Consider the following 24,760-nt stretch of genomic DNA (forward strand, 5'->3'; position numbering starts at 1 on the left):
GTTACCGCTGAGGGAGTGCAAGATTTGCTAAACTAATACAATAAACACATTTTCAATATATATATTAGTATTATACAATAGCTGTAAAAAATGTGATCATGTGTAGATTTTTGAAAAAACTAATATTATTAGAAGTTCCAATCAAATAGTAGTTTATGAAATAAAATTCAATTTATTATAGTACATGGTGACATGTGGGCAGCACATAAACGAATGAATTTTAAAACAAAATGCTTAGCGTTACGCAAGACAGGTGCATTTTGCGACCGCTTTGATTGTCTGAACTCATGGTAAATGTTGACATCTAGTGGCCACTTTTTGCTGTTACCAAAGAATAGAAAAAACATCACAAAGAAAATCCACTCATCCATCCATCCATTCCTCCACTGATTCACTTATCCACCTATTTTTTCCATACTGGTGAATCCCGTATGAAACACAAACATAACACTTGACTCTCATTCTCATATTTGAATGACCATGGCACTGAGCGACAATAATAATAATGATTAAAAAAAAAAAAAAAAAAAAAAAGGACCATGACCAAGTTGCCCACTTGATGGCAGCATTGTTACAGTCTGTCTCATTTGTTCCCACAAATGAAGCAAATGTCTTGAGAAGCTGTAGAATGAAGTTCGCATCGAAAGATCTGTCTCCACCTTGTGGTGATGAGATAAAATGAACCAATGATATTGTCTTGAGCTGTTTTTTTCTCTCCCATGGCTGTGTTAGAATGTATCACCTTTTAGCAGTCATGGGTGAGTATGTTGTATCTAGTTTCTTTTTTTTTTTTTTTTAAATGTTTGTGTCATGTTAATCACATACATACTGTTTCTGAACTTCTCCAGATGCATAAGAAGATTAAAAAGTCTCCATTGACAAATGCCTAAATGGATGTGCCACCTAATGTGGCTGGTGCACGGCGTCAGAATGTGATGATCTTTTTTCTGGATTCATCATTTATTCATCGTTTGAGGACAAAGATGATTTTGTCCCCCAAACGCACACCTTGGTTTGACTCTCTGCATAAGAGCAGCAACGCAAAGAGAAAACACAAGGCCGCAGTCGGCTGGTTTCACATATTCTTCGTATTTACCGAAACGGTGTCGTAGTTCATCTCTCCGGGGGGGTAAACTGTCAACTCCGCGTTGCGACACCAGCGAGATGGACCGGCGAGAGAACAGGTGGCGCTGTCACGCAAGTGGCGTCTTTTTTGCGAGGGATTCCGCTAAATGTTCCCTTCAGTTAACAAAACGACTCAAACGTTCTCCTCTCAGGTTGATGTCGAGTGATGGTCAGAGCGCATTAAGAGGAAAGTTCTGGATGACGAATGGCAGCCCAAATGGGGAAAATTGTTTTCGTTTGGACATCTAACTTCTTAATTCTCTAGTTTGCAGAGCTAAACAAGGTTGTGGTTGAATCAAATTGCATCTGTAGCCTCCCTTGGTAATGATTTCTTTGATTTAGGGGCTAAAATGTTTTATTATTTTTCACACTTCTTTGTGTAACCACTGTCTCTGCCTTGCGGTTTTTCAGTTTAATTTGCACTATTACAATTTAAATTAATTACCGAGAACTCCTTAAATATTTGTGATTTTTATGTGGCATTAACTTTAAAAAAACAGCTATTTATTTCTACTCATTCATTTCTTATGTAAAGATTGCTGTGGCACATCCGATGGCATCTCGGTGCCAAGTAACTATGTTGGACTGAAGTGAAGACCTTTTTGTTCGCCCATAGCCCTGTCTAATAGAAAAGTGGTGCTTTGCTGCCATCTTGTGGCATCCTGAGGCAATTATAAAACTTTTTTTTGGGCTAGCCTGGGTTAGTTTCCCTTTGCTGGTCGCCAGTTTCAAATTTGCATCCATTCTTATTCAGTGCTGTTTCGCAAAGCTTTGCAGGGACGACGTTTGTTGTCAACCTCACTTTTAAGATTTAGACACACTCGCAAGTTTCCATTTTGACATATTTGCCGTGTCATAAGCTAAGTTTAACCGAGTGCGTCTCGCCAGGACGTTCTCTTGGAACAGGAATGACCCAAATACAAGTTTATCGTCACACTCATTTTCCTTCTTCCCTTCCTGTTGTCCTCACACAGACTTCTATCATAAACAATGTTGGTGGCAATGCTGCGAGCCTAAAAATCCTTAATAAACGGAAAAGAGTCATCCGTCATTCCATCTATCCTTGCTGGCATTTCTCATTCGTTCATTCGGTGGGGAATGAACTCCATTTAGTGGGAGATTTAGCAATCTCTGCAGTGATAGCGCAGTTTCAAAACCCTGCTGAGTGGAGAATCTATTGGGAGCTTTTTACAACGCCTCCAACCACGTTTATTTCGTAGACATTTACTTCCTATACAACGCTGCTAAATAGGTTCTTTCCCCCCGTTGTAACAGAAAGCTCTGCAGCCCTGCGACTGATGCGTCCGGCGAGAGCGATGTTCCCAGATCTCGGAAACAAATCATCCGAGTGAAAAATAGCACACGTCAATTCTCCTGTCGTGTGGCAACCGGAGAACTCTTGTAGGCCATCGCTTGTTCATGCACTCGAACACCTAAGAGAGCTGCACACGAATAGCATGTAAGCTTCTCCTTGAGTCAGGCTGTAAAAGTATAGACTAAATGTCTTTGGAAGACCGCTTGGAAGAATTGGAACATATTACATGCCTTAGCCCCCATATGCCGTACGGCGACGTAACTCGCAGGGGATCATGTTAAAGAAAAGCTGCTGATCCCGTGGTTGAGTCCCCTGACGGGGGAAGACGATGCGCAACGTTTAAGAAGGCTCAGTTGTCACACAAAATGATACAAAACAATCAAAAACGGACGTTGTTTGTGTTAAAATGGTAGAGTTGGAATATGAACCCATTGCACTATATATACTTTAAGTGCAGTTTTGTCTATTTTAATCTCTAGTCATTGTTTTTTTTTTTTTTAAATCACCCCAAATCGCTGATTTGTAATTCGTTTAGCCTAAGAACACTGAACACCACCAGTGAAGGCTGTGCTACTTTACACTAGTCGCAACAAGTGTTTCCTCCCTTGATGTACATAGTTTGGGATCTTGTTCGGTTTATTTTATGCGCGTATACAGTTAGTGTTTTCTTGGTTTGTCCGGGCCTTAAAAGGAAAAGGAGCAAAAACAACAAATGTCTGATAAAACGCGTTTCGATGTCCTGCCAGTTTTGCGTTTTATCACGCTGCCGACGTCGCGTTTCTGTTTAATGTCGTACAGGGGCGGCCTTTCCTGCATCATTCTTCCGTACGTGTGGCCATGAGGTCAATACGCATGCCAATCGGAGCGATTAAGTGACGCCGATTAAAAAACTGCCCGACGACGACCGACGATGCAGGACACGCCGGGCCGACGATTGTTTGACGAGGCGTTTCCTGTGCGATACATTACTGCATTCGTATTACTGCATATCTCCAAAATGCTCATGCTGAAATACAATAAACGAAGCTTAGTGTTTGCGTCTCTGTTTGATCGTGATCGCGGAAACACAAGTGGAACACATCACTGTCATGGCTGCTCAGCACAATATGGCTCAATCAAAATCAAAATCAAAAAGATTGATTTGGCAGATATCAATTCCTATGTTTTTTATCCTCCATCCATCCATTTGTTTGTCCTTATTAGGTCACATGTGAGCTGGAGCCCATCCCGGCTGACTTTGACCTGAGACTTGTTGCCAGCCAATAGCAGAGCACATAAAGACAAACAAGCGTTCATATTCACGCCAATGGTCAATTTAGCTGAGATTCAAACCCAGAAACTGATGACTGCACAGCAGACCAAATAGACACTAGATCACTGTGCTGCCTGTATGTTGTTTTCGATTGGATTTCGTTGTTGTCGGCGGAGTACTTTTCCAGTGAAATCACTCAGAAGTTTCACAGTTCACCGTCCAAGTTCAGTGCCCATTAAACAACCTTTAAAGACTAAAACCATTTCTGCACAGTCGGAAGAACAAACTATAATTCGATCCACTTTAAAACCTCTAAGCTGGTCAGCAGAGCATTGAGGACATGAGGACAGTTGAGGAAGTAAACAAGTCAGCTATTGCTGTGCATTCTATGTGTTTATACAGTGTAGGTCTATAGGAGCAGGTAACGGATGTGAGTACTGTTTACACCAGGGACCCCCATAGGGAGATGCACGTGTCTTGACTTGAATTTGCACATGCAGAGGGCGGACGCAATAGCGGCAAACGCAACGCGCACATCCACGAGTGATTTCCGTTTCCTCGAGAAATAAATGCCGCAGCTTCAGTCGAGAGTGTGAAAAGATGTGCCAGGCTGTCAACTTTATGCAGTGAAACGTTGTGTCTTTTGTCCAGGATAGAACGGCCTGTGGCTGGATGGAGATGGAGGAGGTGGACAAGCGCCTCACTCTGGAGATTCGGGAGGTAAGGGGCTACCCGCTTTCTGACAACACACCAGCGTGTAGGGCTGTTCCATCAACACGAGGAAAATAATGAGCAGGAAGGAACCACCGGAACAACGGCTCATAAGGGAAGGGGCCAACTTGTGAGGTCGGCGAGACAATTTCAATGGCCCGGAAGTTTTTTTTCCCCTCCTGCTGATAAACTCCCACTTAACTATGGCTGCCTCTCGGACCCTTTAATAGTGGCAATAAATGGAGAGCTTCAGTAATAAGTACTTTAAATGTGAAAGTTGGCACACAAACACCAAAGAAATGAAAGTCATGTCACAGTTCTAACACGTCGGCTGGGGCAAACAGTCCAAAGAAACTGGCAGAGGAGAAGCGTTTTGAACTTTTACTTTTAATTAATTTGACAAGCAGCAGTCCAGTTGTATTGGGCATCCAAGACAGTTAAGAGGCTACAGAAACTAAGCAAGTTCGTGCACCTGCTTTGCAGATATATGAAATATTCCATCCATTTTCCGTACCGCTTCTCCTCACTAGGGTCGCGGGCGTGCTCGCACCTAACTCAGCTAACTTTGGGCGAGAGGCGGGGTACACCCTGAACTGGTCGCCAGCCAATCGCAAGGGCACATGGAGAACATGCAAACTCCTCCCGTCCGAAGATAGCTGGGATAGGCTCCTGCACGCCCGCGACCCTCGTGAGGATAAGTGGTAAAGAAAATGGATGGATGGATGGAAAGAGTCGTCGTTAAAGAAGAAATAGAAGAAGCCAAACTTACTGTTGGCTTGCCTGCAGGTAACTACATTGTGGTGGCAAACTCCTTGACATTTTTTTTGTGGTGGATAACTTGGCAACAGTGTCAGCTTCAGGTTATATTTTACGTCACAATCACGGAGTCTGTCGCAGACGTCTTTCGATCGTAAATATTGGACATGTTTAACATATACGATTGTCAGCCCCTTTTCATTGCAGATCGGGTAGGGGGGAAAAAAACAAAAACAGCCTTAACTCATTTCCTGAGCAGGGAACCCCTAGACTGACTGCCAGGCATTTTCGAGCAATTTCATAGATTTTTCAAGCCCCACAGAATCTTATGTACTATGACGATGTAAACAACAAAACCACAAAATGAAAGATCAGATTGTTTCTATCTTATACCGTTCGAACGTCTGCTGGATGCCTCCCCTGTAAGTTTAAAAAAAAATACATACGATTACTAGAGAATACTTTTTATTGAGGGTGTGTTTTTAAAAAAAAAACACACATTACTTTTCTTCGTCGCGGTCGTAAAAGACGTTCGACTCGCGGGTGTTGAATTCGTGCAAGATGGACGAATTGGAAAAATTCACATCAGTACTGGCAACAGACTAGTGGGACTAAATTGTGTTTTTATGTAACAAGGATAGAAGGAGCGTGTTTGCTCACTAAATGTAGCTAACGCGAGCTGCAAACGAGTTACCTTCGTCTTCGCCTTCGTCGGACTTTGTCGATCTTCATCAGGATGACAGCTTGGCTGGCTATCCAAAAGGGACGATTTCGGATCTCATATATACAAATCCTGGTCGGCAGACGATCAGCCGGCAAGCGGCTGAGAGCATCTCGCCATATGTACGGCCCGGCATTTTGCGCGATCGCTTTGCAACAAAAGTCATCGACTCGGTGCGTCATCCTTTATTCCCCCGCATGATCTAAGGCGTCATTCCTGTCGGTCGCAGGAATATTTTTCTTGCCTTGGCGCAATACATTTCTAGTACCGAAAGCTTTCTTCTTTTTTAGATTTTTTTTTTCATTTTGCCTTCTCTGTTTCCCGCCATTATGTTTGTCTCTTCTCATTGTCTGTTGCACCCCCCCCCCCCCTCCTTCTTCTTCTTCCTCTTCTTCAATCGTTCACCTCAAGGCATTTTGCCCTCTACAGGGTGCCATTCCTCATTGCAGTTATCCAGAGGCTGGACGATCACACATAAACTGCACAAGACCCTCCCCCACCCATCCCCGTTAAAAAACGCAATTGACGTCTTTAGATGGCATTGGCAGGGAATAGATGGATTCTTAATGACGTCTTTGGACGGCATTGGCAGGGAATGAGTTAACATGCCCCACATCAAAGGATAATCAGTCAGGATGATCTTTTGGAGACATCCGATGATTGAAACTTTGCTGACTTTGAATGTGGCATCTCGGATCCAGCTCAAAATTGGCCCGATTATCGGCATGTGTGTACCCATCTTAAGAAGACACCAAAACAGCAATAGGGAACTATATAGTGTCCGGTATGTACGTGAGTGAATAATGAATTTGTTACTCTGGCATATCATACTCATCCACCACAATCAATAATATACTGTAGACCTCTCAAGTAGGCGATCATCTTATTACAAGGCAGTGTTCCATACAAGTGTTGCAATGAGTACATATTATTACTTAACATGCTTAAACAGCAAAGATCTTTTCAGGGGCTGAGTGATTTTGCACATGACTGCACTGTGGTGTGCTGCATTATCCTGAACTTTGCAGGTGGACCTAGTGAAGTGGCGTTTAAGTCCAAAGTCATCTAATGAGAGTTTGACAAGGTCGCAGGGGAGACCACTGCAGTGTAAAAAAATTTTAATCATTGACCCTAAGAGAGAGAACCATTGGACCAGAGTAAATCACGTGTTCATGAACCTTGAAATATTATCGTGGCGCTTTTATCTTTCCATAATTGACAAGAGGCGCTTCCTCGAACAGTAACAAACAATTCTCATTCCGTAGCTGCATGTTGGTACTGTAGTGTGTACAGTAATGAAAGCAACAAAACATGATTATGAAGAAAATAAGCATAATCAAATGATGTAAATACACACGCACACAAAGTGGCAGCCTTAATTACTGACAAAGAAGCAAGATGTCATACTCGGACCAGGAAGCTTTAAAGGGGATGTAATATGGAAAAATGATTTTTAATTGCTTGTATGCAAATGATTTGGTCTCTGGAGTGTCTGCCTACACATCACGTGTGAAATTGCAGAACAAAGTCAATTTTTGTTAGCTGCCTATTTCTGAAAATGTGTCTGTAAGTGTCCTGCCATCGGCAGTTTTTACTTCAATACAAGCAGTGTTGGGGAATAACTAATAACACAAGATTACCTAATTTTATTTATATAATATACTTTTAATCCATTACATTACTGGGAGAAAATGTATTTAAATTACAGTTGCTTTTGGAAATTTCCATGATTACAATTTTAGTTAAATTTGGAAAAAATCTCAGATTGTTTTTTTGTATCACTTTTTCCTTCTCAAGCCGACGCTTGTGATTGGCTCACTCTGATCATGTGCCGTTCTGCTATAGTCTCAAACATCACATATTCGTTCAACTTTGCGGTGTAATCTAGTTTGTCTGAGATTTAAAAAAAAAATAAAAAATAATAATAAAGTTTGTTTGGTGACGTGTCCGCTGCATGCACTACATATATGCATCTGCACACTACATTGACAAAAGTTTACTTTGGCGGCTTGGTAGTCAAGTGCCGCCCCCCACGAGTGAAAATAAAATCTGTGCTCAAACCGCTTTTCACACTCGAGGCTGAACTCGTCATGGTAACGAAAAGAGGCTCGTGTTGGCAGGGGCGAGCAATGGCTCATTTGCACGAGACAGGACCGCCTACCCAAAACAGATTGAGTTTAAATCAGCTAAAACAGCGAGTATCATTCTTGATAGTTGGTGTATTTTGACAAAACCACCTGGAAACAACAAAAAGTAGCCCAGCAAATCCTGGTGACTTTGACTTTGTGTTGCTGCATGCAGGACACCACCGTGCCTATCCTTCTCGCTGTGCGCTAATTGATAACCTTGGCGTGTCCCGTTCTCCCAGCCGCTGACTGATCGGCGTAATCGTCGGGCTCATTATTAGCAAGATCCCCAGTTCGTCCACACCCCGCCCCCCCCAACACAACGCTATTCATCACATCAAGACTTAATTGGATTGCTAATTGATGTGTAGAAACCCATGTAATTGCACTAAAAGGCACGTTCTTGTGAGCGGTTAAAAGGGGGCGGCGGGGAACACTCAAGCTGCCAGACGCCGTGTGTCCGGCGTTGTCCTGTATGACCGTGTGAAAAAGGACCAGTAATAGACAGATGATTAAGGAAAATAACTCCTAACTGTATAATATTTGACTTTGTAAATACATGTACAGTAGTATTAACATCATTAAATAGAATGTAAAGAATTAAACAGTTGTACGTCATTGCAGCTCCTTCTGGTATGTGCACCTTGACTGTCAGGGGGGGGAACAAAGAATCATTTCCAAGCTGTGACTCAGTAAGTTGCAGTAATATTAGTCGTTTTTTTTTTTGCAGATTGTAAAGAACAAATGTGAGTATTGTCACATTGTCTGTCTACATGTATTGCTCCTCCGTTTATGTCCACAATATTAACGCGTTATAACGCCGCCACATAGATGCTGCTCGATAGCCCATCTGTCATGTTTCCCAAAGTTATGTTGTTGTTTTAAATACACAACATGTAATTGTCTCTGTTTTATGTTTAAACCAAATGTTCACCAAAAAAAAATGAAACTTCGGGCAGATAACATTTAGGACACACCCCAGTGTGTTTAAAAGAGGGATGCATATGCGCTGGAAAAAAAAAAAAAAAGAAAAACAAAGAAAAGTTCGGCCAGTGTGACATTATGCTCATTTTAAACATTTAAATTTAGTGATTCTTTTGCGTACCAATAGAGGGAGCTTGCATTCCCTGCACTATATTATTTTTACACCTGTATGATCGCTTACAATGTTCAAAAGTTGAAATGAAAATATAAAGACAACACAGGACCAAGTAAAGTCTTGCAATAACACACCACACGCGCACGCACACGCACACACACACACACGCACACACTCACACACTCAGTGAGTCAGTATGTCGTCAACAAACAGCTCATCTGTCTTCATTCACTCTGATTACTAAGCAGATTGTGCACGGTGGTCGGTGAGGGTTAAAAGCAGTAGCATGCAGCTCAAATAAACACGGTCGATGAGCCACGTAATGGACCACAACGAGGAGCCATTCAGGCTAATTCTGAAAGAACGGCAACCCAACAGGAAGACACATAGAAAGCTCTTCTCATTGAGACGAAGAGAAGCTCTTTACTGCATGTCGGTTTTGCCATTCATTTGCATTCACGCACTCATGATCCTCTTCAAGGATCCGTGTGATTCATACGCACTTGTGGAGGAAGTTTCTTTCATTAAGATGGCTCAAGTCATACTCGGGTTCGTGGAAGTAAAATGGTCGTATGTTCCTTGAAGGCTTTTTAATATTTACGTGTTCTGTGTGAGTCTTTAAGACATATTTGTTTTGCGCAACAATACTACACGCAATGCTGTAGGCCTGTGTGTCACCAGTCACACATTTTGTGTTTTTTTTTTTGAATGTCATATTTTTTAGGAAGTTGGAAAAGCACATTTATTGGCTTACGGATGTATAAAGATCTATTAAACAGCAAAGTCATACCAACACATAACATAATACTTGACGAGAAGCGTACACTGATTGGCTTAGGTCAGATATGATTAAAAAGTTATAGGATTATTATTATGAGAAGGCTTTGTGTTTAGCTGACCATTTTTGAAAAATAGTCAGACGCATAAAGTGTACAGAGCACTTTTCCACATTTGATGTTACAGCTGCTGCGTCGACACGACAGGTAAAACATGACATAACTTGAAACAAAAACGAAATCTAATCAAAAGTCAAAGTCAACCGTAGCCATATACAGTACAAGATCAAATAAGATTGAAAATCAATAAGAATATTTTCTTTCAAATGCATGAAAGTAACGGCAAACCCTGAAGGTTTGAAGTTCAGTTGACACATGGAGAGGTCACAATATACAGTAATATAGCGATGTGATTCCCAATCAGTACAGTTCTCGCTATGACAATGATCCCTGAGGCTGTGACGACGAGTGAAAATCACGACCAAGAGAATGATTCCTGTTATCTAATTTCCTGAGAAGCTTCAGGGAAATCCACCGGACGGACACAGCGGAAGAAATCATTTCCCTAGGCCAGTAAAACGCGTCTTTCCCGTTCTTTAGGGAGAAGACGATGGCCAGTCCTGCTGCACAAATGTCAACATCAGCTTCCATCTCCTATCCGGACAAAATCTCATCATCAAATATTTGCTGGGACTGAGGATTTGTGTGTGTGCGCTTGTATGTGCGTGGCGCCTGTCACCCCGTCACACGTCGTCAGCGTCACACTCAAACGGGTGGCCCGAGCGCGCACAGCTAGCGACCTGTCACGTGTGGGACATCAACACCTCATGGGGCAAAAACCTCAACCTGGGCCGACAAGTGCTCATCACCGCGCTGGGGATTGTGACCGCCGTCCCCCGGCGGGCATCTGAGGTGTGTGTGTGTGCGTGTGTGTGTGTGTGTGTGTGTGTGTGTGTGTGTGTGGTCAGCCACCCAAGGACAATGCAGATTCAAATGCAAATTTTGTGAGCCAGTTTTTTTGTTTTTTTTTTATTCTTAACTAAGCAGAGGTGACACATAGACGCACTGATCTTATGAACTTCAGTCACAGCGCCATCTGTCCGCCTATATTCGCGGGGGAAGGACACCCTCCTCTGAATAGCAGGGGGAAAAAAACAAACAAACGCAAACTGACACAAACCCCCCAAAAACATTTATTATTGTCTATACTAAAGGTTTACAGGTCTTTCCATCACTATTTTTCTATCCAATTCTAATAATCTTTGCTGTCCTTTCATCAGGCTTGCATGATACATTTGGTTGAAAATGCCCAAAATGTCCTTTTTCAAGCTATTCTAGTTGTTTTTTTCGGCCTGGCATTTGAGGCGGTTGGATTTCTCATTGTTATGCATCATGTCAATGAGCTCTGCTCTGATTGGATGGCTCATTTCCCCTAATTTAAATTTGAATAAAGTTGTTGCAGATGTCTGTAATATAACATTGCCAGCTCAAAAAGAACATTTCAGATATCCGTAACTACATTATTCTGATCGGCGATTGGTGTTTAAGATATCTGCGACCTCATTTTCCCCAGGACAAATGACGTCACTTTTGCCATTCATGTGTACGGGGTTCGTCATTCCAGATATCTACAATGCCGCTGCAGATATTCGCTGTGCGAATTACAGATATCTGCGATGGAATTGTAGATATCTCTTAACTCCAGTTTGAGATAGCAACAATTTGTTTCTGACTTGTCATCATTCCGCTTCAAGTTATCTTTAAGTCACCTCAATTCAAGGTCCCTGTTCAGATATCTTTAAATATTGTTTTAACTATGTCGATATCTGTCACTGGAATTATGACTCGTCAAAATCCGATTGTAGATAAGTCAAACTAGAGTTACATATATCTGTATATCCGTTGCAGATATCTGTCATTCACTAGCAGATATGGGCTGCTGAATTGTAGATATTTGTAATGACGAAAAATATCCGTCATTCCGTTTTGACTTGGCAAATCTGTCGTTTCAACTAGTCCCAATTCCGTTACAGATACGGTATCTGGAATGAAAAGTTCAACTATTTAATGTAACGTAATCACGGCTAGTCCTAACGGCGTTGTTGAGATCCCGGATAGTCAAATTTAGCTTTTCAAATGTTAAGAAGGCCATAACAGTGACCCACCCGATCCAACAGGTGGCGCTGGTGCAGTCGTTCAAAACGCGATTTGTGGGTGGCCGTCGGCCGCCACTTTGTAATGCGCACTTCCGCCACGTGCACGTTGACGTTATGTCATTCCCGGCCAGCTCACACACAAAGAGCATGATTCACTTTCGCACACAATGGGTGAGCCTGTCCCCTCGCGAGTCCTTTTCCCCCCCTGTCACACACACACACACACACACACACACACACACACTCACTTCTTTTTTTCCGCCCCCCTCCCTCCACCTTTTTCTATTGCAAATGTGACAGCATAGACAATAGGTTGTGGTGCCTTTTACAAGGTTCCACCTAATAATTAGCGAGAGCTCCCTTGAGCTTTTGATCCCGTGTTCCCGTGTTCTGGATGACTTCCTGGTCTTTGAAGGTGGTTCTGACAGAAAAGCTGCTCTCAACTACCCAGAATCCTTTGCCCGCGTGGCTCGGCTTTGCTCGCCGTGGGCCTCTTAGGGAAAAGAGCTGCCCCGGCAATCGTGTGAAGCGCCTGGCAGGAGCGACTTAGAAGCAAGGAATCCTGCAGCGCATTAGCAGAATTTAACGAGCGAATGACGAAACTATATCCTCCCACGCTGGGAACGTGTTTCAAGTCAAGTCTCCAAATTTTGTTGGGAGCGTGTGGCCTGTATGTCCTCAGTGGAGATTTTGGATTAGGGCAAGTGGTAACGGAGTGCTTAAAGCTTGTTAAATTTCACATTTAAAATTAGTTATTGATTTGCACAATCAATCTTAATGCAAAATCAATCTTAATGCACAACAATGTCTACTATGCACTTTTCAAAGTAGTTTCCTGGGTGTCCTACTTTGACTGTGTTCCTGCCGCTTCTCCCTGACCTTTCTCTGCAAAGTTGTGTAGGAAACAGCAGTGTGGGCGTGAGAGTTGTACATTTGCACTCATTTTGTATTTATTTTTTGCTGTTTTTAAAAATGCCATTTGTTCTGTTAATGAACCATGAGTACTTAAACCTCCGACGCGGTGGTTGCACATCTGCCTCACAGTTCTGGGGACCGGGGTTCAAATCCCAGCGCCACCTGTGTGGAGTTTGCATGTTCTCCCCGTGCCTGCGTGGGTTTTCTCCGGGTACTCCGGTTTCCTCCCACATCCCAAAAACATGCGTATTAGGTTGATTGAAGACTCTAAATTGCCCGTAGGTGTGAATGTGAGTGGGAATGGTTGTTTGTTTCTATGTGCCCTGCGATTGGCTGGCGACCGGTTCAGGGTGTACCCCGCCTCCCGCCCGAAGGTAGCTGGGATGGGCTCCAGCATGCCTGCGACCCTAGTGAGGTTTAGCGGTAAAGAAAATGGATGGCTGGATGTACTTAAAACGGAAAATGTTTACTTTGACAGTCAAGAAAATTTTACTTATTTTAAAAATTTAATTAAAAAGAGTATTGTCACTGTTAGGCAGATCAAACTAATTTGGTCTTTACCTACTTGATCTGTTGCTTTTTTAGTAAATTATTAACCAATCTAAAGTGTTGAAAATTGCTTGCTCTTTTTAAAAATACAATGTTAAATAACTCAGAAAATATGGCGTTTTTTTTTTTTTTTTTCTAATTTCCTGAAAAAGAATGATTGTAGAGATGATGATTCCGCCTGACAGCAACAATATATAGTATAAAATAAGAATTCAATTAGATTTAAAAAAAAAAAAGAAATAAGATTACTTTTGTTTTGTTGAATGTTGCTATTGGAATACAAATTTTAAAATAAACATTATCAGCACATCTTTCAGATAACTGGTCTTGGCCCCGTTATTATTATTTTTTTTCCATGTTTGTGACTAGTTTTACAATGAATACATGAATGAATGAAATATTATACGTCCAGCCCACACGGGCTTATAAAACACAAAATAATCAAATAATCCAGTACCAGGATAAAAGTGCAACAAAAAGTCATGTCAAAAACAGTTCCAAAAATGTGCAGTTAGCTAGCTAGCTAACTGCACGCTGTGATGGTAGCGCCGGATAACTGCTTATGCGAACGAAGGCGCTCACGTTCTCATATAGTGACGACTCATGCCCGACGTAGACGTGCGTCGGTGGTCGCCCTTTAAGCCACGCCCAAAACAATCATGACACTGAATAGGTGAAAAGCAGTTTAACGCTAGATCTACTCAAATTCGTACTACACAGGGCTCAGTCTTTACACGTTTTCAGCATTTATTTTCAAACATGTTAAATTTTTTTCAAAACAAATCTCTAAATTGACTTCATCTCCTCAAAGAATGCCGATCGGTTGCCTAATTTTTTGATCACAAGACTTTTGTGATCACGTGGTTTTATTGAGAACAGGCCATCTGGCAAGTTTAACAACGGCCAACTTCCTGACCCCTCAGTTTGCAAGACAGGAAATAGATTGCTGTGAGTTACACTTGTGTATAATATGTTAATGGTTTCTTGAAAATGGGTTTGTGCCAGTTTAATCACTTCATTAGCACAATACACAATTGGATGAATAATTAATGAATGCATTCAGTCCTGTGATATGCCTTGCCGCTAACAAGCGACTGTTGTCCATGACGCATAACGACGTCTCCTAGCGTGAAGGTGGTTGGGGATGGCAGGCAAAACACGCTTGGTTGTGAAGATAGAGAATATTCCATTTTTCAATCCATCCGGCTTGGCTTTCTATATTCCTCTTATCACGCAAGTGCTACACTTCCCCAGGTGCACAGAACGGCACAATGCAGGATAAAAGGCAATGGGTCTTATTCGTTTTTTTTTTTTTTTTTTTCAAAGGCACATTGCGAGCAGAACAAAAGTGTGCCATTTACAAATCATTATACCCAAAGGGAAATCGACTAGCGGATGACATTGAAGCTAAAAGTGCCCAGCAAGTTGAACGCCGGCACCGTCCCAAAAAGCATACATTACATCTAAAAGCGTGACGTCTTCGCGCATGGACTAAGTGGCCAAACACAAAGTAGAAGAAGCATCGGTGGGGATGCAGTGCACATTAGCCCAGCTGGAGAGAATACAGTAGCAGCGCTTCGAATCTGTCCTAAGGACTGTCTCATCCCTCTTGTCAGACAACAGTCTCTCCACACTAAGCTACCGCGAGATAGTGCCGCTCGCAGTCGGCCTCGCATGTTCGGTTCAGTCTGGTGCAGAATCAAAGCAGATTAAGTTCAACAGTCGAGCTCATGTGGATTTGTTAATGTGGAATTTAGTGCGTGTAGTACAGTGTCCCCGACGCGCACTCGGGTTTGTTTTGCGTTTCCAGGCGTGAACCGAGTTAAATCGCCACGACAGTGGAACATGGTGTTTTTGTGCTGAGATGAAATGTTCGAGCCACTACGGCGCCAGATGAGTTCTGTCATTTTACTTGTTTCAGCCTTTTTTGTGACACGGTGTCACCTTGGGTGTCACTTTCCTTTATTGACAACAGTGTTAGACCATTTTTTTGGTGTGTGTAGTCTGTGCTTGCTAATAGTGGTGGTAAACATGCTAAACAGTAAATCATCTAGTCAGTAAAAACACAATATTTTGTGTCTCTTTTGGCTGTTTATCCACTTTAATAATTCATCGTATGACATGCAAGCCCTGACTTGCATAATGCATACTTCTCTTTCCATACCGAGTCATTTGTAGCGGTCGCCATGGCAATAATAGCACATAATTAGGGTTTCATATCCTTCAGCTTCTTCCATAATTGCACTCTCCCGAGTAGAAATCTTCATTTGCATGTTTCTCAATACAAGGAGAAACTCATTAATCCTAGAGAATAAGGATTAGGAATATACTAAATCCAACTGCAATGTGGGAGGTGAAACTCAATAGGGGCTTCTCTGTCTGCTGTGGTTGAGATATGTAGCGCCTTCTCTTTGCAGCTAATTGTAACGAAGAATGGATGAACGTGTAGCTTTACTGCCTCTGTCAATGGAGTGGAACAAATATGTTGCGTGCAGCCATTTCCTAATGTAGGATGTCTCTTTTAAACTTTGACTTTGAACCATTTGGACCGTATCATGCGGCTTGAATCAGGGCTGATGGTGGCTCTGCCATGGTAACCTACGCTAGCGGTCGGCAGTCGCGACCGTTCCGCTATGATGTACAGCACTGCACAGGTGGCAGAAACCGACCCCACCGCCACTAAACAAACCCTTCGATGTCATTTGACAAAGCCAAAGTGACTGAGAAAACATTGATGATGATTGAATTCAAGGATGATTTTAGCCTTCGCTAACACCGTAGTTTAAATGTGTGGAAGTCAGTCATAAAGATGATACGTGAGGTCAATTGCGTGAAAGGGAGACGGAATGCTGGCCGCCACAGTTCCCATTTCAACAGGTGAGGTGATTCAAAAATAGACATTCTGGAAATTCATATTTACATATTTACATTATCATTGATGCATTGGCTAATTAATTGACTTTTTGCTCGGATTAATAGCAAAGGCGAGCTTTTTGAAATGGATAGAGCGCTGTAGTCTGCTACTATGCCAACCGGCAGTCTTGGGAACTTCGCTCTACAACTAAGATTTGTGCACACTGAAGCTGTCCTGGGTCAAATTGAACCTGTGTCTACTAAAATGGATTTGAGATTCGCCAGTGTGTGTTAAGTCAAGGAAAATGGGGGGAATCTTAAAAGTATGAACTGACTTGAAACCTGTTTTCGCACCGCAGGTTCCCGCAGAAAAATGCGCCTTCTCTTTTTGTGAAGTGCGAAATCTGGAAGAGAAAGAGTCCATGTATGCATGTGTATGTGTGCTTTTTTTGTGGGACAGTGAGGATGGTGTTCATGGGGGAGCAACAAACAAATTGCAACAATTTATTTGTACTTTGGTATGCAGATGCGCAAATGTGACGCCAGCGCAAGAGGACGACATGCGTGAAGAACACGCACGTTAGGCTAAAGGGATCGAAAAACAAAACAGACAGACATCGCCAAACAAAGTCCCAGAGGGGAATTCATTCATTATCTTGAGTTATTCTTTGAGAACATTTTTCAAATTAAGTAAGCAGGGCTCTGTTGCTGTGGTGTAAAGTGGGTGAAGGATTAATCAGGCAAAAGTCTATTACCGAGGCTGGAATTAATGTGAGAGGAAGTAGCGGTATGATGAATGGATATTTTAAACATGGGGAGGGGGGGGAAGTAGCACGAGGAGTAAAAAATGCAGACGAGGCCTACGTGCAGTGACAAAGCTAGTCAGCAAATCCCTGTGTGAGCGTCCTCGCGCTCCCTCGGGAGTTCGTCCATCTTCATTTATCTGTCGGCGTGCAGCAAACAACTGCAAGTGAAACGCTGCCTGGGCCTCACCGAATGATAATAAAAGCCGTGATTACATTGGTCAATTCCTTTCTATCACATGGAAGTCCATCACAACCTGCTTACCTTCCATCTTGCTTAGAAGGTTTGTTTGATAGCCAGAGGTCCATGTCACTAAGTCAAGTTTGTGCAATAGAAAGTTGTATATCATTTTATTCTTTTTTTTTTTTACGGGGACTTGAACAAGTTGTAACTTTTTTTTTTTTTGCCACAAGAACGACACTAAAGCACGGTGTGGATGCCATGGTGTTCACCTTGAAACTATTTTGAATCTGGTATGAAATGGACATTTTTAGACATTTTTATTTTCATAACATGCGCAGTATTGAATAGCAGGAAAGCAGTCCTGCTTCTGCATTCATTGAGCGATAGACTGCAGATTGTTCAAACAGATGAAATGGATGAAGGCAATGCGAGTCTGTTCAATTCTTCAAAATCTGAAAAAAACTCAAACTAATAGAAATGATGTTAACATTTGCTCTTTGTGAGTCTCCGAATGAAATATGTGCAGGAGCATCTCTTGTGTGCAAAACAACCTCAAAACTCTGCGACCCATGTGATTTATGTAGCGTTTTGGCCTATTCGTTGACGAAAAAGCACACAAGTTGAATTGAAAATATATCTGTCCTTGGGACGTGTTTATAAACACATTTCTTCTCCAGGGATTTGTTAAAATGGCTGTAGAACATCAACAACAACAAATACGATACACGATGGAGGGTAACGGTGGCACACAATTGAACAGAAGTCTCTGTTTTGTGTTTTTATTCAATCATTCTGATACTTGAAGCTATTTACAGCTTTAAAAAGGACGGATCGTGATGTCCTTGATCGGCCACTCGGGCCATTTTAATCATGTAAGAAGCAACCTTAAGAGAAGCACAAAATGACTGAACCTGTGTTTTTTCTCCCCCCCATGTTTTTATTGGGTGTAAACCCTTCTCACCCTTCTACTCCAGTGCAGGATAGTCCAAAGTAGTTTAGTGAGCTCACACTGCAAAATATTTTAAGATACCTGCCAACAAAAATTGAGAAAAACGCCAAACATTCAATGAAAATAGTTAAAGAGAAAATAATAAGGCAAGAATCCTATTCACTGGAATGGTTTTCGACATTAGATTGATCACGAAGCGACACTATATTGCCAAATGTACTCGCCCACCTGTGTGGACTCGCATATGCGTGTAAGTGGCATCACATGAATCCAAATATATGATATCATATGACGTCAGTCCAAGGTACCGCGTCTTCGGTCTGCCCAAACTTCAATTCAGGCGAGTTCAACACGCGTTGACATTGAACTGAATTGCACTGCACAAGTTTAACCTCAGCAAGTTTTCTCGTTGTTTTTGTGTGTGTGTCACAAAAAAAAAAAAAAAAAAAAGCACATCGTGCGTGCCGCGTACTGTTCTAAAGGGTAACCATATTGCTCTGTCAAAACCGATCAAAGCCTCAGTTTGGAAGCCCAGCAAGACAATACCACCCAAGTTCCTCCCTTTGCAGATACAAATGGCATTTGGTCACAGAGGAATTTTCTGAAGGAATAAAGAGATAGACGTTATTATAACAAATGGTGAGAGAACTGATACAAATAGTATAAATAAAAAGCTGAAAAACATGCTTGTATTCCTGCGAGACCAAATGCAATGGTTTTCAAATAGAAGAAGTGGAGGACTAGGAGTGCATAGAGTCTTAAGTGTAAAAAAAAATCCTCCCGTTAAACCCACCTTTGCTAATCCAAGTTTTTTTACCTCACCGTTTGAGCACGTCAAACTCTTCCACAACCGCCGCTGTGACAGACAGTTGTGAAGCGAAGCGGCAAAACAGGACCTTATTGATCATTCCTGTCGACGCCAGGTGACTGCTGAACTGGAGAAATCCAATGTGCAGTGGATGAGCGAGTCTTGACTGAGCGCCGCAGGTCAAGGAGCGACAACAGTTCAATTTTGGGGGAGAGAAGATACTTCCTCGTGTGGCCTCGCATGAAAGCGAAAACCTGGCAGCTGCTTGTCGTGATTGTCGTGTTTACGTGATCTTTCCTATAGATTATTTTAACTTAATTTGTATTAATTCAATGTTAATGACTAAACCCTAAAGGCTTTTCCGTAGTTTCCGCAGACCGCTTGCACGCGGACCGCAGATGCGCACACGGTTCCACTGATATTACGTTTGATCTGGGTTCCCGTCGGTGCGTGTTGCACGCGTGCGCGTTGGTCGGGCGGAGAAGATACAATGTGCGACCACTGAACACGAAGAAAAAGATGACGGACGAAGAATTCCTCACACTGGTGCGAGAACTGAGAGTTTTGAGCCATATGGCGAGCTTAACATTCCTTTAAATTTGAATTGAATAATACAAATGGAGATACCGGCGGATGTCCTCACACGAGCGCGAGGCGATGCAGCCATTTTGTTGTTGTTGTTGTTGTTGTTGTTGCTCTGGCGCATGCGAGGTCGGCATGATTACATGCGTTCAGTCCGTGTTGGTCACCAAACTTAGGGGCGCATGACGATATTTACCCACGTTAACGATAGCGCCACAAGTAATAGTATCGATCTCATTTTACTGGTAGCAACATTGGTTATGGATATTTGGATTGAGCCGTCTACCACAATTCCTCAAGCATATGCGCTCTCCTCGCCGTCTTGTCAGAGCTGACACACACGCTTTCCTCTGTATGTGTCCTAAAAAAAAAACCCCAAAAATCACACTTGTGGGGAAAAAAAAACCCAACATTTTTTAAATATGCTGTATAATTATTATATCAGACCCCGGTTATCACATTGCACTTTTAATCTCTCAAACTCCCAGGTGTGCACGACACACCGTTTGGGAAATACCGCAAAAGCCGTTGTCTGATTGTCTGACTAAATAAAATTGTGCGAAGAAGAGATGGTTTGAACTTTTCTAATCAAATTTGATGATTCTCTCCGCTGCTGCCAACTGTTGAGAGCAATGAAAAAAAAAAAAATGGATGTCTGTATGCGACAAGCATAGACCATAACACAGCAGCAAAGATTCACGTCATGCAGAATCAGTCCTATTTTCTGCTGACTCAGCTGCAAATGATCACCGCGTTCCAGCACATTCAACGGCATTAAAAAGACAATCACACTTTTGGCGAGTTGTTATCACATCTCGGAGACTGGCTTTTAATCAGGATGTCAAATCCACTTTTTGATAGTACTGGAATATACTCACAATACTACAATACTTGAATATTGAAGATGTAGCGCTTTTGTATTCTACATAGAAACTTGTCTGTTAATAAAAAAATAATAATTAGAGTTTGAAGAATCAGTAATTGAAAAGGATGTTCACCAAAATGATAATAGGCGCTCCCGTGACTAAGCTAACTAACAAACCAAACAACCAACCAAGTGGAAAAAAATACATAATATTTGGCACAGTGGGATTCCTCGAGGGGGCCTGGGGGTGCCAGTGCCCCGTATCACTGGTCTCCCCCCACCCCCTATTGACAAAATAGATATGATGTGACCGGACGAGTCTACAAATACTTTATTTCGAACTCATCTTAAAACACTACCCTTAAAAATAAATAGCTTACAGATGATTTGATGAGCAAAAATGCATCAGAATTTGTGAATCGCAAACTGCAAATAGGTGTTATAGTTTACAAAACTAAATTGGATGGCTAATTTTTGAGCTTCATTTTACTAAGTCTTTATGGTTAAATTTCTGAATGCCAGCATGTACATTTGTGTGTGCGTGTGTGAGTGAGTGACTCGGACAGTTTCATTGGAAGTGAAGCCGCAGTTTATTTTGGGACGCATGAATCTGTCATCAGAGGTTTGTCGAAGTTGGAAAATATTGTTGCCAAGAGCAACACCCCCCCCCCCCCCCCCCCCCAACCACTGCGCTTGTCGGAAATTTGACCGAGTAAATACTGACGGACAGGCTGCCGTTTATCTGATTGCCCTTGTTGGACCACTGGGACTCAGTGTACTGGTTGTTTGTTTGTTTCTTTATTTATTTGCTTTTCCCATATATTGCACTTTCAGTCACTTTTGACATGTTTAATTCCAACTGGACTAAGCAGCACGTTGAACTCCTCCTCAAGGGCATTAGGTCAGCTTTACAGATGGCATGTCTGCAGTTTAGCAGTATTGACGGCCACAATAGTGGTACCACATGTCGGAGTAAATGTATTCACGTCACCTTGTGCGGGGGTTTTCGAACTTTTACAGGGAAGACATTTTTCTCATAATCCTAATGCAATAACCCAACCTCTAAATGCTGTAGGATGCCTATTTTTGAGAAAAGTCAGAGCCTTTACAAGAACAAAAATGTATTTTGACAGGCTAAATAGTCAAAATACTGCTTAAAAGGTAAGACAAAGTGGTACCATTTATGATATATATATATATTTCTGCAATCCCTCTTGAAAAATAGGACTGTATTCCTGTGTCATAACACTAAAATGTCTTTTTTCATGGAATGGCAGATTTATGTGATGATATGCATGATCCTATCAGAACTTTTAATTTGCCTAAAGCTAAGGTAGGGTGGAGTGATTAGTTGATTCTGTTTATGTTGTTGCCGCGCCGATCCCCCGATGTGTGTAAATTATTTTAAAGACCTCCAAGCTACGGCTCGGCGACCCCTGTGGGTCCAGGGACCCCAGTTTGAGAACTTCAGGGCTGAACAAAACATTCTCATACACTTCATTAGGAACAATGGGCAAATCTAATGAATTTCAGTTCAAGTTTTAATTGGCAATGTCACGTTGTAAATGAATAAACAATATGTAGAGATTGTGGGATGTCGCTCCTGTAATGGATCTTATTATCTTTCAGACGTGTGACTAATTTCTGGCCTGGGTTTATTACTCTGATTTATTTCGGAAGATGAATTCCCTTATCATGGCGTAGTTATGCATTTTATTCTTGTAATTGAATAGAAAAAAAGCAATTGGCCAACAACTACACACACACACAAAATCACACACGTACGAATACAACTCCAGCTGGTGTGAAGCTAAAGGAATTTGCTATTGTACAAGATCTTAGCGGTGCATCTTCTAAATATATTTTTGTTCACCTTAACTGGTACCTTAATCATATTTTGCCAAACCTGATTTATTTTTTAGAGTCAGATACAAATTTGAAAATTGACCATGACACATGATCCAAATCAACCCTCCGAGGCACGTGTCCACGTTATTATTGTTTTTTTTTTTTCCTTCGCTGATAAGGAAACTTATAAGTGGGTTTCTTTGCATAAAACAAAGAGAATTACACCTTGTGTATTTAAAACAACCACATAGCTTTGCTTTAGCAAAGTCCTAACCCTCACCCTGCTATACTCACATGCGTATTTTCGTAATCCTACGAGAACGACTAATATTACTGCAGTTTACGGAGGAGTTCTGATAATAATTATAATAATGTCAGTATATCTGTATGAGACTGCCCCCAGGTTGCCAAGGCACCAACACCAGAAGGAGCAGCACAATGTCAAGAAAAATGAACAAAATCAGTGTAATTCTTTACATTCTGTTTAATTACGCCATTACTGTATATTTTTATGAAGTACAATATTATAGTTATTTCTCCTGTTTATAAAACACATTACAATGAACATACGTTTTTTTTCAACAATTTATGATTTTTTTAGTCCGATGAACTTAGGGCACTGATGTCAAACTCAAGGCCCGGGGGCCAGATCTGGCCCGCCACATCTTTTTATGTGGCCCGCCAAAGCAAATCATGTGCGTGAACTTCATGTTTCTTGTTAGAATACCAAAACTGCAAATTTTCTTCAATGTTATTAATGTTGGGATATATATTTTTAACTAAGCCCCCTTTTAAAATGAATAGAATAACAGTTGAACATTTTTTTTTACTGGCCTCTTATTTCAAAAGTTGTTATCAATTTGGTGTGTATATCGTATGTAATAATACAAGACGATCTTACATTTATATGGGTTTTTACAACAATGCGGCCCACGACAAAAACCAGTTTGACACCCCTGGAGGAGGACCTAGTGTTAACAAAAGCTGTAATTTTCTTTTGGAAGAGTGTGAAATCATCACAATCCAATGTCAGGTCGCCTCTGTCGACTAAATCGAGAATCACTTTCCATGAGGACAAAGTAAAAAAAAATTGCTCCATTACAGTGGGTTAATATCGTGGCGGGTGTACGGCTTCAAAAGGGAAGTTTTCAATTCAAAATGGCTTTTGTGTCCTCATTGGCGCAGAAATGTGTCTGATCGTGAGGAGGAGAGTGCGATATCACACTCGGGTTATCGTTTCCTCTCAAGTGTCGGTGCCGGTGAGAACATAATAGCCCTCGTCTCCGCCTCTCCGCCTGATTATGTCAATTTGCTCTTCGCCGCTTGAATCTACAGAGTGCCCTCCTCAGATTTAAGGACCCAATACCCACCGTGCCGCCATCTTGAGATAAATGTCACTCGCCGATTGAATGTCGGGCTCTCTGCCGATCGGGAGGGGGCTTCTTTTTTTAGTGCGAACGCTGTTGCTGCTGATCTTAACTGCTGAAGCCAAGTTTTAATGGCCCATAAAATGTAGTCACTAATTGATGCAGTGTAAAGGGCACGGAGCACTGGCTGCGAAGGGGAACTTCTCATTTATGCAATCATCTCTGGCGAAGAGGCTATTTTACAATATTAAATGTTGTGTCAGAGTAATGAATTACTGGTGCGATAAAGGGCACCCGCTAACTGTATTTACGAAGTGATTATAATGTGCCAATTTACTGGCAATTATCACGCAAATGTTTCAAAAAGCACCACGACTTTTTTTTTTTTTCAGTCCTGAACTAACGAGATTCTAACATGCTTCAAATGAATAAACGGTGCGCAATAATCATTCTGTCATTTGTTTTGGGTTTGTCTTCTCAAGACAGCCTTGCGTGGGTAAAAGGTAACGTCTACGTATTCATTTTCACAGTCATTTTGAGTCGCAATCTTTTTCAAAATGTAGAGCACAGTCATTTTCTCTCAGTGCAAGAATCTTATTCATTTTGGCTATTGTGTTACACAAGATGACTGTAGCAGCTTGTGTATAAAGTCATTTTCAACCGTCCTATTTACAAGTAGTTCCACATTTTCTATAGTAGCCCATTCTAGTCTATTTATATTAGAATTTCTATTTTTATTTCTACCGTCTATGTTTTATGTTGCACCATCAGACTGAGAAAAATTCCCATTTGTGAATCTATCTTTCACCGACAATGGCAATAAAATTCAGATTCTGAAGATAATTGGGTCAGATTAGTAAGAAGAGCGAGTCCACTGAACCTCACCTTAAATGCCAAACGTCCTCATGAATAATCGCCTGGCGTCAAGGTGCTACTCTGACATCCACACTAGACTTCAGACTGCATCAAACTACACTTTTGCCAAATCCTTCTCCAACGG

At 41.7% G+C, this 24,760-nt stretch overlaps 1 long non-coding RNA gene across 1 annotated transcript in view; it reads left to right on the forward strand.

The window, feature by feature from the left end:
• Window positions 1–24,760, forward strand: part of LOC133483887 (uncharacterized) — a 92,591-nt gene that overhangs the window by 22,446 nt on the left and 45,385 nt on the right. Inside the window, exon 2 of the long non-coding RNA XR_009790228.1 lies at window positions 4,344–4,412. This is a non-coding gene — a long non-coding RNA (uncharacterized LOC133483887). The remainder of the gene's footprint in view (window positions 1–4,343; window positions 4,413–24,760) is intronic.

This window comes from Phyllopteryx taeniolatus, chromosome 9, assembly GCF_024500385.1.
Source record: "Phyllopteryx taeniolatus isolate TA_2022b chromosome 9, UOR_Ptae_1.2, whole genome shotgun sequence".
NCBI lineage: Eukaryota > Metazoa > Chordata > Actinopteri > Syngnathiformes > Syngnathidae > Phyllopteryx > Phyllopteryx taeniolatus.